The 13,821-nt window shown below is 45.3% G+C and overlaps 1 long non-coding RNA gene across 5 annotated transcripts; it reads left to right on the top strand.

Moving 5' to 3' along the window:
- The first annotated feature begins 8,036 nt into the window (after positions 1 to 8,036).
- On the top strand, positions 8,037 to 13,199 carry LOC123046378 (uncharacterized). 5 transcript variants are annotated; one of them, XR_006422269.1, is made up of 11 exons: positions 8,038 to 8,517; positions 8,645 to 8,796; positions 9,016 to 9,088; positions 9,225 to 9,282; positions 9,658 to 9,915; positions 10,528 to 10,696; positions 10,775 to 10,841; positions 10,927 to 11,140; positions 12,042 to 12,119; positions 12,340 to 12,396; positions 12,947 to 13,199. It is a non-coding gene; the product is annotated as an uncharacterized lncRNA (long non-coding RNA). The 5 variants fall into 5 exon arrangements; XR_006422268.1 differs by having other exon boundaries at positions 8,037 to 8,517; positions 9,016 to 9,282; XR_006422270.1 differs by lacking the exon at positions 9,016 to 9,088.
- Positions 13,200 to 13,821: the final 622 nt, after the last annotated feature.

Raw genomic sequence — 13,821 nt, 5'->3', positions numbered from 1 at the left:
CGGTGCATCATCTATCTGTTCATCAGTCCTTTCCAACGGTGTTATCTCTTCAGTGGGCCCTAACCCACAGGTCTTTTCCCAGGATCTTACCCGACTCTTCTAATTCCCCCGGAGTATTCTCAATTCTTTTCAAGTGTGACGTAAGAATGGATTCCATCGATCACATGCCTTTTCAAGATCGATTTAAAATCATTTCATTGTTGGCTCAACCTCTTCGTTTTTCATTCTCCCGGAGTATCCCAGTAATTTTGGTGGTTTTTTTTCTCGTCGTCTTTTGAAGACTGAAGAAGAGTTTTTTTCCTCTCAATCTTGTCCGTTCTCTCGAAGTTTCATGGTTCTAGCTTCATGTTATCCTCTTGAATCATTTCAGATTGTCAGATATTCTTTCTTAACCATCCGGAGTTTGTCAGAAGTTGTTTTCCCATTTCTTTTCACCGGAGGCCACCATTCCAGTTACCGTTCGCTATTTATCCCGGTGCTTCGTTCAAGTGCTTTTAATCAGATCGACTTCTTCCCGTTTTCTTGCATCTAAATCCCCTCGAGCATATCGGTTCTTCTAATTCTTCCCGGTGATTCATTCTCTTTCGACAGTCATTTCCGAATTTTTACGGTGGTTCGTTCAAGATTCTTTTTCCTTGGTCATCATTTTAATTCATTCATTCTTTCCAATCCTACCGGTGGTTCATGAAGACCTTCTCAAGTTCGCGCTATATCTCTTTTAATCCTTTCTACAGGAATAAGTAGTATGCAAAATCCATTGCTTGTCATCAATTTAATTTGATGAAGGATAAGCATACAATAAATCTTATTCTTATTTCATCCAAGTGATTAATCCTTTCCTTCGGAGTTTGTTCGTGATGAATAAATTCTAGTTCCAAGTGTTTTCATCTTTTCTTTTCCGGAGTTCAAATTCCCTCGGTCATTTCGTCGGAACCTCCAGTTAAATCACCGCAAGGCTCATCTTATTCTTTATTCCTTCATTCTATCTCGTCATCCTTTTGTCACCGAAGTTCTTCATGGTGATTCTTCATGATTTAATTCATTCCTCAAGAGTTCATCAAGATTTTGTTGGTGGAGTTCAAGTATCTTTTCTTCTCACATCTCGAAGTGCAATTAATTCTCTGTTTTCTCCTGAAGTGGAGTTTTGCATTGCTTCTTTCTTCTCAGCTATTCAATCTTTTCTGCTTGTGGTTGGAGATCACCTCATAATTTTAAGATGCTATCCATAAGTCCACAACAAGCTTATTCTTTCGTTGTTGATTTTCTCAACAACTCCATTCAACCCTTCCTTCTAAGTTCTTTTCATTCCTTTCTTCCAATTCTTTCCAGAGGTTTTGTGTCATGTCTTCATCAAGTATCATTCCATCCTCTCAATTTCACGTTCTATTCCTTCCATCTTCAGCCGGAGTGCTGCCTAAATTCTTTCAGTCTTATTCGTTTCTTATCTCATTCTAACCGGAGTGGTTTCATAGTCTATTTGATACCGCGAGCTTTCGATTCTTGTCTTTCTCGTTGTTCCCCTCTTTTTCTCGAGTGCTCTCGATTCTTTGCTTCTTCTCTTCAGTTCTTGTTTCACCTCATCCTTTTTCCCTTCCGTCTCGGTCCTAAGATCTCGGGACGAGATCTCTTGTTAGTGGAGGATTGTTGTAACGCCCCAGATCCGATGCGCCAGGTGTCTGCCAGTTATTTGCTGTCATTGCCATGTCATTTGCTTGCGTGTTGCATTTTATCATGTCATCATGTGCATTTCATTTTGCATACGTGTTCGTTTCATGCATCCGAGCATTTTCCCCGTTGTCCGTTTTGCAATCCGGCGCTCCTGTGTCCTCCGGCGTTCCCCTTTTGTCTCTCATTGTGAGCGGGTGTTAAACGTTCTCGGAATGGACCGAGTCTTGCCAAGCGGCCTTGGTATAGCACCGGTAGACCACCTGTCAAGTTTCGTGCCATTTGGAGGTCGTTTGATACTCCAACGGTTAACCGGGTAACTGTAAAAGCCTCCTTCTCTTGGCAGCCCAACACCCCTTCCAAAGTGGCCCAAAGCCCAGAAAACTCCCCTCCATGCTCTCGGTCGTTCGATCATGATCACGTGGCCGAAAACCGCTCCTCATTTGGACTCTCCTAGCTCCCTCTACCTATAAATAGGTGTCTCCCCCGGAATTTTCACGCAGATGAACCCTAGCCTCTTCCCCTGCGCGCCGCCGGACATGTCCGCCCGGCGGCCGGACACGTCCACTGCCCCGCAGCCACGTCGCCCCGGCCAATCGCGGCTCGCCACCTCAGCTCCGCCGCCGCCTCGCCCGATCCCACCGCGCCACCTCACCCTCTCTCTCTCTCCACCCTGCCGCCGGCCCGCTCGGCCCGGATCGGGCCCGCGGGGCCCATCCCACCGCCGCCGCTGTCCGCCCGCTCGGCCACGTTCCGGCCCGCGCGCCCGAGTCCCGTGCCGGACCCCGCCGCCTAGCTCGCCGGCGCCGCCGCGTCTCCCCGCCTCCGTCGGTCGCCCCCTTGGCGCGGGACCGCGCCGCTTCGCCGTGGGCGCCGCGCCTCCCAACCGCAGGAGCCCGCGCCGCCCTGCCGCCAGCGCCTCACTCCGCCGCGCCCGTGGCGCCTGCCGGCGCCGCTCCTCCCGGCCGGCCCCGTCTCACCGGACCTCCACGCCGCCCGCGCCACCCTCAGCCGGCTTCATCTCCGGCCAGATCCGGCTGGGGAACGGCCGGATCCGCCCCTTCCCCGTCCCGTTTCGGCCTTCCCGGCCCCGTCCCCGACATCTCCGGTGAACCTCAAAATCCGCGCCACCGTTGACTTTTCCGCGGAGGTGAAATTTGCCTGTCCCCAGATTCTAGTAATTTTCTTGCCATGTTCGTCATGCTGTAACTCTGCATCCGTAGCTCCGTTTCGTGCGTGTAATATGTCAAATTGTTCGCCCCGAAGAGTATATCATTTAATTCCATTGCGTCATGTTCATTTGAGGTCATCTTGATGCCTGAATCATCATTGTAAGAGTACTTCATGATGTTTTCTGCTGTCTGTTATCAGAACGAGCTCTTTTGTCATTTGTGCCATGTTTGATGTGTGCATCCTATGAGGTTGATGTCTACATGTGTTTTGATCTATGATATGTCTTATTTACAGAGGTGCTTACGATGTATTTTTGTGATCAATGTGGTGACTAGTACAAGCATGCAAACTAGGCATCGTGATATTGCTGATTTCAGTCCCTGTTCTGCTATTATTTTGATGCCATGTAAACATGATGCTACAGAGAGATCCATGCATATTTTGAGATACTTCAGTAAGGGTGTTTTGAACATATGGTTATTGTCTATCCATTCATGCCCTTGGTTGCAATTATGGAGTAGTCTAGCATGTTATTTTCGTGCTCTACTTTTGCTTCAAAATGTTTCCTGGCAGATTGTTTACATGTTATTCAATTTGGCCAAGGTTGCTATAGTTGATCCTTGCATGCTATGAACTTGTTCTTGCCTTGGTTGTTTCACAAACATGTCTTCTTGATGATGCTATGCTTATCTTGTCATGCAATGACTTGTGGTGAGTGAGTCAAGCTTGTTAAGTAGGGTACATGATGTTGCTGTTTTGCTAGGCTGAATCTGTTATTTCGTGATGCTATATAAACATGTTGCTACTAATCATTCTATGCATAATCTGGAGATGTCCACTAAATATGTTTTGTTCTACATGTCATGCTATATCCATCCATGCCCCTGGTAGCATTTATAGCTTGCTGTAGCTTGTTCATATCTTGCTCCAAAGTTGCTTCATAATGTTGTTGTCAGCCGGTTAACATTAAGTTCAGTTGTTATCATGATTTTTGCTAGTGATCCATGCACCCTATGACCTTGCTTTTGCCATTCTTAGATTCACAAATATGTCTTCTTACTGTTGGGTGCCTTGCCATGCCATGTTTTGCTCTGTAGTGAGTGGTACAAGCTCATCTACATGCCTTCATAATTCTGTTTCTGCCATGTTTGAATCTGTAATATAACTTGCCATGTTTACGTGGGTGCCATCATATTTTCTGATCCTTTTGGCTTATGGTCAGTAAAGGGACTTTTGATCTATGCATTTAGTAGATTCATGCCATGCCTTTGTTTGCCATGATAAGTTCCTGTAACATGTTGTTTGATAGCTCTAAACATTGCAACCTGATGTTATTTTCTGCAAAGTCTGAAATTGTTATTATTTGCAATCTTACCATGTGTGTTTGAGCATGTTCTAGTGATTTCTGGAGATAGCTCAGTGTTCATGTTTTGTTATGCTTTACCTGTACATCATGCCCATGCCTTTTGTTTTCATGTTGAGGTGCTGTAGCATGTTGTTTTGATGCTTGCAATATGCCTAGTTGCTGTTTTGGACAGATTGTTGCTTATAACTTGTTTCATGTGTGTGTGTTGAACCGTTGCTCCGTTTTGAGTGTGCTCTATATGAAACTTGCTTAGAATTGCATGTAGCTTCATATTATCATGTTGCATCCTTGTTTTGAGGTGTTTGCTTGATGTTTGTATGCATTTTGCATCAATGCCATGTTTAACTTGTTTTGCTCATATCTTCTAGGCCGTAGCTCCGAACTAAATGAACTTTATATGTAACTTGACTAGAATCTCGTGTAGATCATCTTTGTGCATCTTAACTTGCTGTTTAACAACTTGAACATAAGGTTTATTCAGATCTGGACCAATTTCGAAATATGCATATGAGGACTTACCGGAATTGTTATATGTTGTTCCCGGCCTCATTTAAACTTGCCTTGATGTGTTGCTCTTGTTTGCATCATCTCTTGCCATGAGTAGCTTCATGTAGCTTTGTCATGCATCATGCTTGTTGTGCATCATGCCTTGTTCATGTGTGGTGTGTTTACCATGTTGTGTGCTTCTTTTCGATAGTTCCTGTTTCGTTGCGATCGTGAGGATTCGTTCGTCTACGCTTGGTTCGGCTTCATCCGTTCGTCTTCTTCATGGACTCGTTCTTCTTCCTTGCGGGATTTCAGGCAAGATGACCGCTACCCTGGATCTCACTACTATCATTGCTATGCTAGTTGCTTCGTTCTATCGCTATGCTGCGTTACCTATCACCTGTTTATCAAGCCATCCCAAATTGCCATGAACCTCTAACCTTTGACACCTTTCCTATGCAAACCGTTGTTTGGCTATGTTACCGCTTTGCTCAGCCCCTCTTATAGCGTTGCTAGTTGCAGGTGAAGTTGAAGATTTCTCCATGGTGGACAGGATTTTGGTTGGGATATCACAATATCTCTTATATTATTAATGCATCTATATACTTGGTAAAGGGTGGAAGACTCGGCCTTTTGCCTGGTGTTTTGTTCCACTCTTGCCGCCCTAGTTTCCGTCATACCGGTGTTATGTTCCCGGATTTTGCGTTCCTTACGCGGTCGGGTGATTTATGGGACCCCCTTGACAGTTCGCTTTGAATAAAACTCCTCCAGCAAGGCCCAACCTTGGTTTTACCATTTGCCTCACCACCACCTATCCCTTTCCCTTGGGTCGGCCAACCCGAGGGTCATCTTTATTTTAGCCCCCCCCGGGCCAGTGCTTGTCTAAGTGTTGGTCCGAACCGAGCAGACTGCGGGGCCACCTCGGGGCAACTCGAGGTTTGGTTTACTCGTAGGCTGACTCATCCGGTGTTGCCCTGAGAACGAGATATGTGCAGCTCCTATCGGGATTGTCGGCGCATCGGGCGGCTTTGCTGGTCTTGTTTTACCATTGTCGAAATGTCTTGTAAACCGGGATTCCGAGTCTGATCGGGTCTTCCTGGGAGAAGGTCTATTCCTTCGTTGATCGCGAGAGCTTGTCATGGGCTAAGTTGGGACACCCCTGCAGGGTATAATCTTTCGAAAGCCGTGCCTGCGGTTATAGGCAGATGGGAATTTGTTAATGTCCGGTTGTAGATAACTTGACACCAGATCCGAATTAAAACGCATCAACCGCGTGTGTAGCCGTGATGGTCTCTTCTCGGCGGAGTCCGGGAAGTGAACACGGTTTCTGGGTTATGTTTGACGTAAGTAGGAGTTCAGGATCACTTCTTGATCATTGCTAGCTTCACGACCGTTCCTTTGCTCTCTTCTCGCTCTTATTTGCGTATGTTAGCCACCATATATGCTTAGTCGCTGCTGCAGCCTCACCACTTTACCCCTTCCTTTCCCTTTAAGCTTTGCTAGTCTTGATACCCATGGTAATGGGATTGCTGAGTCCTCGTGGCTCACAGATTACTACAACAACAGTTGCAGGTACAGGTTATGCGATGATCATGACGCGAGAGCGATGCTTGCTTGCGTTGAGTTCTTCTTCTGCTTCTTCTTCGATCAGGGGATAGGTTCCAGGTCGGCAGCCTGGGCTAGCAGGGTGGATGTCGTTTGAGTTTCTGTTTGTGTTTCATCCGTAGTCGGATGATGCTCTTATGTATTGTGATGTTGTATTCATGTGGCATTGTATGCCTTATGTATGTATCCCCATCTATTATGTAATGTTGATGTAATGATATCCACCTTGCAAAAGTGTTGCAATATGCGGGTCTATCCTTGGTGGGACCTTTGAGTTCCTTTTGGATAGGGTCGCATATTGGGCGTGATAAAACTTCTGCAAACTTTGTTAGCAGCTTCCAGAGTTTTGATGGGTAGGTCCATCGCCATCATGGCATGAATTAGTTCGATGCCAGAGTGGTGTTGCCAAGTTCCAGGCGGCCGACACGGTATAGCAATCTGGCCTGCCAGGCGGGGAGTCTATCTGCCATCTTGTCTACCAGAAACTGCAGTTGTCCTGCCATGATTTTCCTTAGGCCCAACAGGAGCCCAAGTAGCAACGCGGGCAGCCCAACACTGGGCACCTATCTCAGTAGTTATCAAGTTGATTTGCTCGTCAGTGCACCTAACCGGGTGTGCTGAGCACTTGGCCAAGTTCGTGCATAGCCCCGACGCCATGCCAAAGTCCTTGAGGACTGATATGTCCCCATCGTATCTACTTTTCCAAACACTATTGCTCTTGTTTGGGACTCTAATTTGCATGATTTGGATGAAACTAACCCAGATTGACATTGTTTCAGCAGAACTAATATAGTGTTGTTTTTTGTGCAAAAATAAAAGTTTTCGAGATCGGACGAAACTTTGCGGCGATTTTTTGTTGAATATATAAAAAATACTGGAATGAAGATCCACCAGGCGCGCCTACCCCCCCCCCCCAGGGCACGCCCTGATGCCTTGTGGGTCCCATAGGCACCCCTCTGACCTAATCCAAGCCTATAAATTCCATTTCCCCGAGAAAAAAAAAGAAGTTTTATTTTGCAAAGGTTTTCCAATTTTTTGATTTTTTTGAATTTTTTATGTCCGTTTCAAAATGCGGTCAAAATGGCGGGAATAACCGTTCCTAGCTAGTGGTTGAATCTTGAATTTTTTTTGGTGTTTCTCGGATTAAATAGATACTTATGTACCTAGAAATGATTTTTGGAAAAAATAAAGAGCAAACTACGAGGTAGCTATAGTTCAAATTTGACCCGCTTCCAACTGAATCGGCGGGAATTTGTCTTTTTCACGAGAGGTGGATCAAAACTTTTTACACCCAACCATTTGGTCAATTGTGCATTAAATATGCCCTAGTATTTTAGAAAATTGATTTGGTACAATTTTGCAACAAATATATGGTAGGTCCTTCACAAAAAACCTCATTTCAAGCACTTGAAAAATGATTAAAAATAGCTAGAAAGATCATAAATGCATACAAATTGGTCCTTATCCATAAAATATGGTCTAACTCTCGTGAAAATTTATGTGATGCACTTCTAGAAAATATTTTTGATAGCTGCTTCACAAAATCCCTCTATTTTTAATACTTGGAAACTATTTTAAATCAATCAATTTTCGAACCAATCAAAACTTGTTTCACGGATCGATGACATGGCGCCCATCCATCCATCCATCCATCTCTCCATTCCACATCCATCCATCCATCTATGTATAGAAAAAATAAATAAAAAAAAGATACCCCCACCCCCACCCGCAGCCCAAACCCCTCCTCCCTCGTCCCCTCTCTCGCCGCCGCACCCAAACCCTAACCCCACTCCTCTCCCCCGATTCAGATGCACTCCTCGCAGCCGACACCTCCCTCCCGCCCCCGATTCAGCCGATCCCGCTGCCAGCACCCGCACGCCACCACCCGCTCCTCCTCTCCTACCAGATCGTGCCGCCACCTCCCTCCCCATCCCCTCCTGGATCTCTCCCTCGGTGAGCCCCTCTTCTGCCCGTGCACGCACAGCCTCGGCTCCTGCTGCTCTTCCCGATTGAGGAGGGGGAGGAGAGCAAGAGGGGCAGCATGGTGGCCAGCGAGGGGAGCACCATCACGGGAGCCGCGTCCACCCGGTCATGCTCAATTCGTGCCTGCTGCTCTTGGTGGTGTGCAGATCTGGCGGTCCGACCCCATGGAGACCGAGCAGGTCGTGCTGCCACTGCCTCCCTTCCCTTGAGTCCAGCCGCCTCATGATTGATGGATGATGGTACGCCACCGCTCTGCCCCTCTCTTACAACATCTTGTGATTTCCCTCTTTGCTGCACCTGCATTTCTGTGACAGCTCTGTAATTTGGGAAACAATTGGTCTGAATTTGTGTCGCTTGTTCTGGTAGATGTAGTTGGCCGCTGCCGATGCCACGGAGCTTCCATGGCCTAGCAGTAAGGGGGAAGAAGAGACAGCGGGATGGAAGGAAGGAGGCCGCCGGGGAGTGGGGTGTTGTACTCGATGGAGATAGCTGACGCCCGGGTAACCCCATAATCCAAGGTCACCCCTTCCTCTTCTCCTCTTGAGCGTCATCTCATTCAGTTTCTTGGCCTGTTCGATAGATCCTGCAGTCCTCTCCTCCCATCCATGACTATGTTAGATTAATTTCGAATTTGCTCGGGTGATGTATGATGCCCATTACTATGTGTTTCATAGTCTGTTTGTGTAATACAGAGATCTGCTCTGTCGCTCATAGTTCTACCTTACCATCGCTTTTAGATTAACTCTGCAAGTGGAAAACGACCATGGGTTATGGATGGGATCTTGTTTGTACCCTCGCCTCCCATCCATGGTAGCCTCTTTCTCCTAACACAATTAGTATTTGTCTATTATTTACAATTCTAGAGTGGCATTCTTTGTTGAATAAGGGATTGCCGATCTGTCGATGACTCAACTGAGTTGGGCTTCGGTTTGTGTGTCCCTTTCAGGTGGTTCAATTGGTATTGCTGCAAGTCATCCAGTTTCTGTGTGATGGATGGTGGCGAGGTTATCTATGCTGTTGTAGAGTTGTTTATAGGGTTGACAATTAGGAACGAAAGATTCATTTAATCTGGTAGTACCACTAAGTATTGTTATTAAAATACCTGGTAATTCTAGGTTCTGTAAATTGACGCATGTGAGATATTACGGTATTTGTGACTTGAACTTGTAAAATCTCAACTTATTTGTTATTTCTCGTGAGTGGTTGGCAGATGAATACATATGTGGGAATGTGGGTCTGCTTACAGATAGTTCTCTACCATGTCAGGATAGTGGTACCGAGATCTGTTCATTTAGGGATATTTGTTGTTTTAAATAGAAACTCATTTCCACATATGTTTTGTATGTTTATCATGTTCTGATTCTGGTCGATCCGGCCAGGCGCATTTGAAGGAGAGGTTGGCCAAGGTGTACGAGGTCAAGGCGCAGTTTAAGGAGAGGCCGCCGCCGGTCTCTGGCTCCTCGCCGCGGCTAGCTCCGGCCACATTGGACGATGGGTAGGAGCCCATCTTCCGCTGCTTCTCCATCCTCTGACGCGACTCCTAGGGCACGGCTCCTCCCTCGCAGCAGCTCTTGGTCGGTCTGACCAGGGCACCACTCTGGCGAACGGCGCCCCACTCTGGCCGACGACCGAATCAGGTGAAGGACCCTCGTTCGTGCCCCCTCCCCTCCTCCCAGTTGTTGGCCATGAATTCCTCTACCAAGATGAGCAGCCCCTTTTGATTTTTTTTGCCAAACATTCATCCAGATTTGCTATGAACTTCTGCGGGACAATTGAAACAAGATTTAGTTGTCTGTTATGGTTGGCAAAGTCTGTCCAGTTTGCAAAGTCTCGTGTACATTCATGTTTTCATGCACAGTAGTAAGTTCTCACTAAGTATTGTATTTGCCTCTGGATGCTAGCATTGTATTTCCATAGAGGAAAAAATGATGGTTCCGTGTTAGATCTTTCATACTGGATCAATACTTGCTCACCAAAATATATACACTACACACTCATTCTGGAAGTCCCTTTCAAGTGACAATGAGTGCATATTTTTTTTACAATGCACCATGGGTTCTTGTTTCTGTTGTGAAAGTAATGTCAATGGTGTTGCATAGTTCTGAATAAAAATGCAAATGGCTTGTGAATGTCAATGAACTTACAATATCAGTCTCTTATAGTTGTTTTTGCAACCTAATACTGTTGTAAAATCCTTTCCTTGAGCTGCGGTTGATGTGGTGGTCTGCTGTTGTGGATGATGCATGCAGGGGCTGCTGGAGAACACAGAGAAGGATAGGGTCTGGTGGCTGATAGGCTCAAGCATCTCGCGGAGCCATGATTTTCCCAGTTGATGGATCTGCTTCTTCCAACCAAGCTTTGCGCCATGGCCGGCAGAGGCTCCACAGGAGGCCCTTATCTCGCTGCTGTTCGAAAAGCGTGAGCTCTCGCATCAATGCATCCACTTCATATCCTTCTAGTATTGATACTTTTCTCTGAATTCATAATTTGTCACAGAGAAGCTGCAACCTGCAGAACACAAGGGCTGTTGTGTATTGCGTCCTCGCCATGTCTGGACATCAAGGTTGGGTAGACCTACCAGATGTCCTGCTTCATTCGATTGTTGCTCTGCTAGGCTCCTTTGACCTTCTTGCCTTTGCGGTCTGTAGGTTCTTGTCATCGTCCTGCGTGAGCTGCCAACAACTCATCCATCTGACCAACCCAACATGGTCTGCTTCTTCCAGGACGAGCACCTGATTGGCGTCGACGTGCGTGCCCGCAAGGTCGTGGGGTGCGAGGTCTATGAGCTGATTGAGCGGCCGCCCGAAGACATCGATTCCCGCTTCGTTCACACTTGGCCGCTACCACCGGCTCTCTGCTCAGGTAACTCACTGTACATTTCTACTGCACAACTATCTGATTATTTGCCGCTAGCTTGTTAGTGATTGTAAATGGTGAGGTTCTGTGGCATCGTGAAAGGGCTAGCATTTCAGTTGTTGCTGCAAATGTTGACATTCTCATAGGCTAGCTTGTGTTTATTGATGCTCCAGGTAGTGGTTATGTTTGAGAAGTGTAAGGGGATAAAAATGAGATTTTAGAGTAAATTAGTCCTCTTTGAATCTGGTCATGTTCATATATGTGCGAGATTTATATATAACTTACTATTTAGTGTTTAATAACCAAACAAGATGTAATCCACATTATGTGTTCCACTAAAAATTGACTTTAGTTATGTAGTCCACATTATGTATTCCTATTTACCATCTGCATACCTTTTATGCTTAACTTGATTTTTATATATGCTTGCTATGGGTTTCCATTCAAAGCTATAAGGTCATTAACTGCTATCTTATTCAGTTTTTTTCTTCCCTGTATCTGTCAAGCTTAGTCATGTTTACACACAACTTCAGTAAATGGCATTGTATATGTTTTTCTCAGTAAATGCAATAAACACAAGCTATTCGGATTACTTAACTGAATTTGTTATATGCTGCAGTTTTAACTGAATTAGAGCACCTAAACTGTTAACTGAACATGTGCACAGAATATGCTAACTGAATTTTTGCAGTAAACATGTTATCTGAAATTCTGTAATGATGTTAACTGATGTGAGTTTGTGCTTGGAAGACAAATGAACTTGTTTTGGTTATACCTCTCCCTATTAATTATGGGTGATTTCCTTCTTTCAAATGATATATGTTCTGTTTTGAGCTATCTCTCTGCCTGGTAATACAAGTATGTGCATTGGTTGATATTTGCTGCTATTGTTTCTGTGGCGATGCAGACTTGTGGTGAAGAAGAGCAAGGCCAAGAAAGACTCGAACAAGCCCGAACGCCCCCTGAGCGCCGTCTTAGTCCTCATGTGAGCCTCGGATTTGATTTGTTGTTGTGGTTCGATTCACGTTGTTTCTGTGGCGTGGATAATTGGCAAACTAGTAATGCAGCATGCTAGCTAGTGATTTTTCAGACATAATACTAGTGATTTTTCTTTCTTTCTTTCTTTCTTTCTGTTCTCTTCTCCGTGGCTGGATCAATGCGATGTGTTCCTGACATTATTTCTCTCCGTCTTTATGGTTGGGCAGATGGAGAGGGTGCTTAAGGATGATGCCATCCAGGAGAAGGGCGAGCGCACCAGGATGGTAACCACCCCCTCCCATATGATCTGCTTGTTTTCCTTCTTGGTCTCACTGGGTCGGTTTGTTCATCCGTTGGTTCGATGGCGCTACTGCAATTGTGTGCAATTAGTTTATACTGATCTCATTTAGACTACAAAATCCATAGATTGTTAGTTCGACAAGTACAAGACCAACAACCTGACTGCCTGCTTTGTTTAGTAGGATATGTAGGTAACCGCGGCACACACACACACACATTGATGTTGTATTGTTGTTGCATAATGTGTTTTTGCAACTGTGCGCAATGAGTTTACGGGTCTCCTTTGACCGCGGAAGCTGAATATCACTCCCTCCGTTCATAAATAAGTGATGTGCAAAGAGGTTGCCTTGAGTTTACTTTCTGCCCGTAGAGTTACTGTGTTAAATCTTGAATGAAGCATTCGGGTAGTTGCATCTCTTGAGTCAAGTGTTTCTGATGGATTTTAAAATCAAACCATATGTTTTCTTGTAAGCAAACTATATTGATGGTTGAAAGATTTTATATGCTTCTGATGCGTGATCCTTCTAATGCTAGGTGATTTGTTTGGAATTTGGAAGAGGAAGACGATGAAGCGTGGTGGTTATCTATCAATATGCCTTGTGTTCTGGTTGTACTTCATAGCTAGTTACATTGTATTGTGTACTGGTCTGGTTGTATGAACACTATGTAAAGATTGTAATAGGCTAATTTTGGCTATCATTTTAAGTATATAGTTCTATTTCATTTGAAATATTTGTCATTTGTGTACTGTGAAAATGTAAGAAATAGAAAGTTGATGAGTTGGACTTATTGGTAGAGGCCAAGGCCCAAAACGTGAATAGCATGCAAAAAGGCTGAGGCCCAAAAAAGAAGTCAACTTTTAAAAGGCCGAGGCCCAAAAAGAAATGGACCGTAAAGTTCTGTGTCTTAGAAACCAAAAAGGCCAAATTGCTGGGCTTGACCCATGTAGCTAGCGTAAATTGACAGGAAAAAAACATATATAAAAGGCTAAATTAATGGGCTAGGCCCATGTAAAACACTCAATCGGACCGGGCTGATTCTTGTCAGTGACCATTTCAATTGCTCGTAGTTTTGCCACATCAGATTGCCACGTTGGATCTGACGTGGCCTGGGCAGACAGCCAGTGACCAAAACAGAAGGTCATGGGTTCAACGACCTTCTGTTTTGGTCGTAAACGTCTCCGACCTTCTCATAGAGAAGGTCGTTAATTTCAGTTTACGACTGCTAGCTTTTGACCTTCTGTTTTTGGTCACAAAAAGGTTGCAAATGAAAAACAATGACCTTTCAGTGACCAATAGTCAAGGTCACAAGTTGACATATTTCTTGTAGTGGGCGCGGTGCGGCGGCGTCGGCGGCGGCGGATCGGGCTGGGGTTAGGGTTTGGGTGGCGGCGGTGGGCTGGTGGGCTC

The sequence above is a fragment of the Triticum aestivum genome, chromosome 2B (assembly GCF_018294505.1).
Source record: "Triticum aestivum cultivar Chinese Spring chromosome 2B, IWGSC CS RefSeq v2.1, whole genome shotgun sequence".
NCBI lineage: Eukaryota > Viridiplantae > Streptophyta > Magnoliopsida > Poales > Poaceae > Triticum > Triticum aestivum.
The sequence above is the reverse complement of the archived record's forward strand: the minus strand, read 5'-3'. Positions and strand labels throughout refer to the sequence as shown.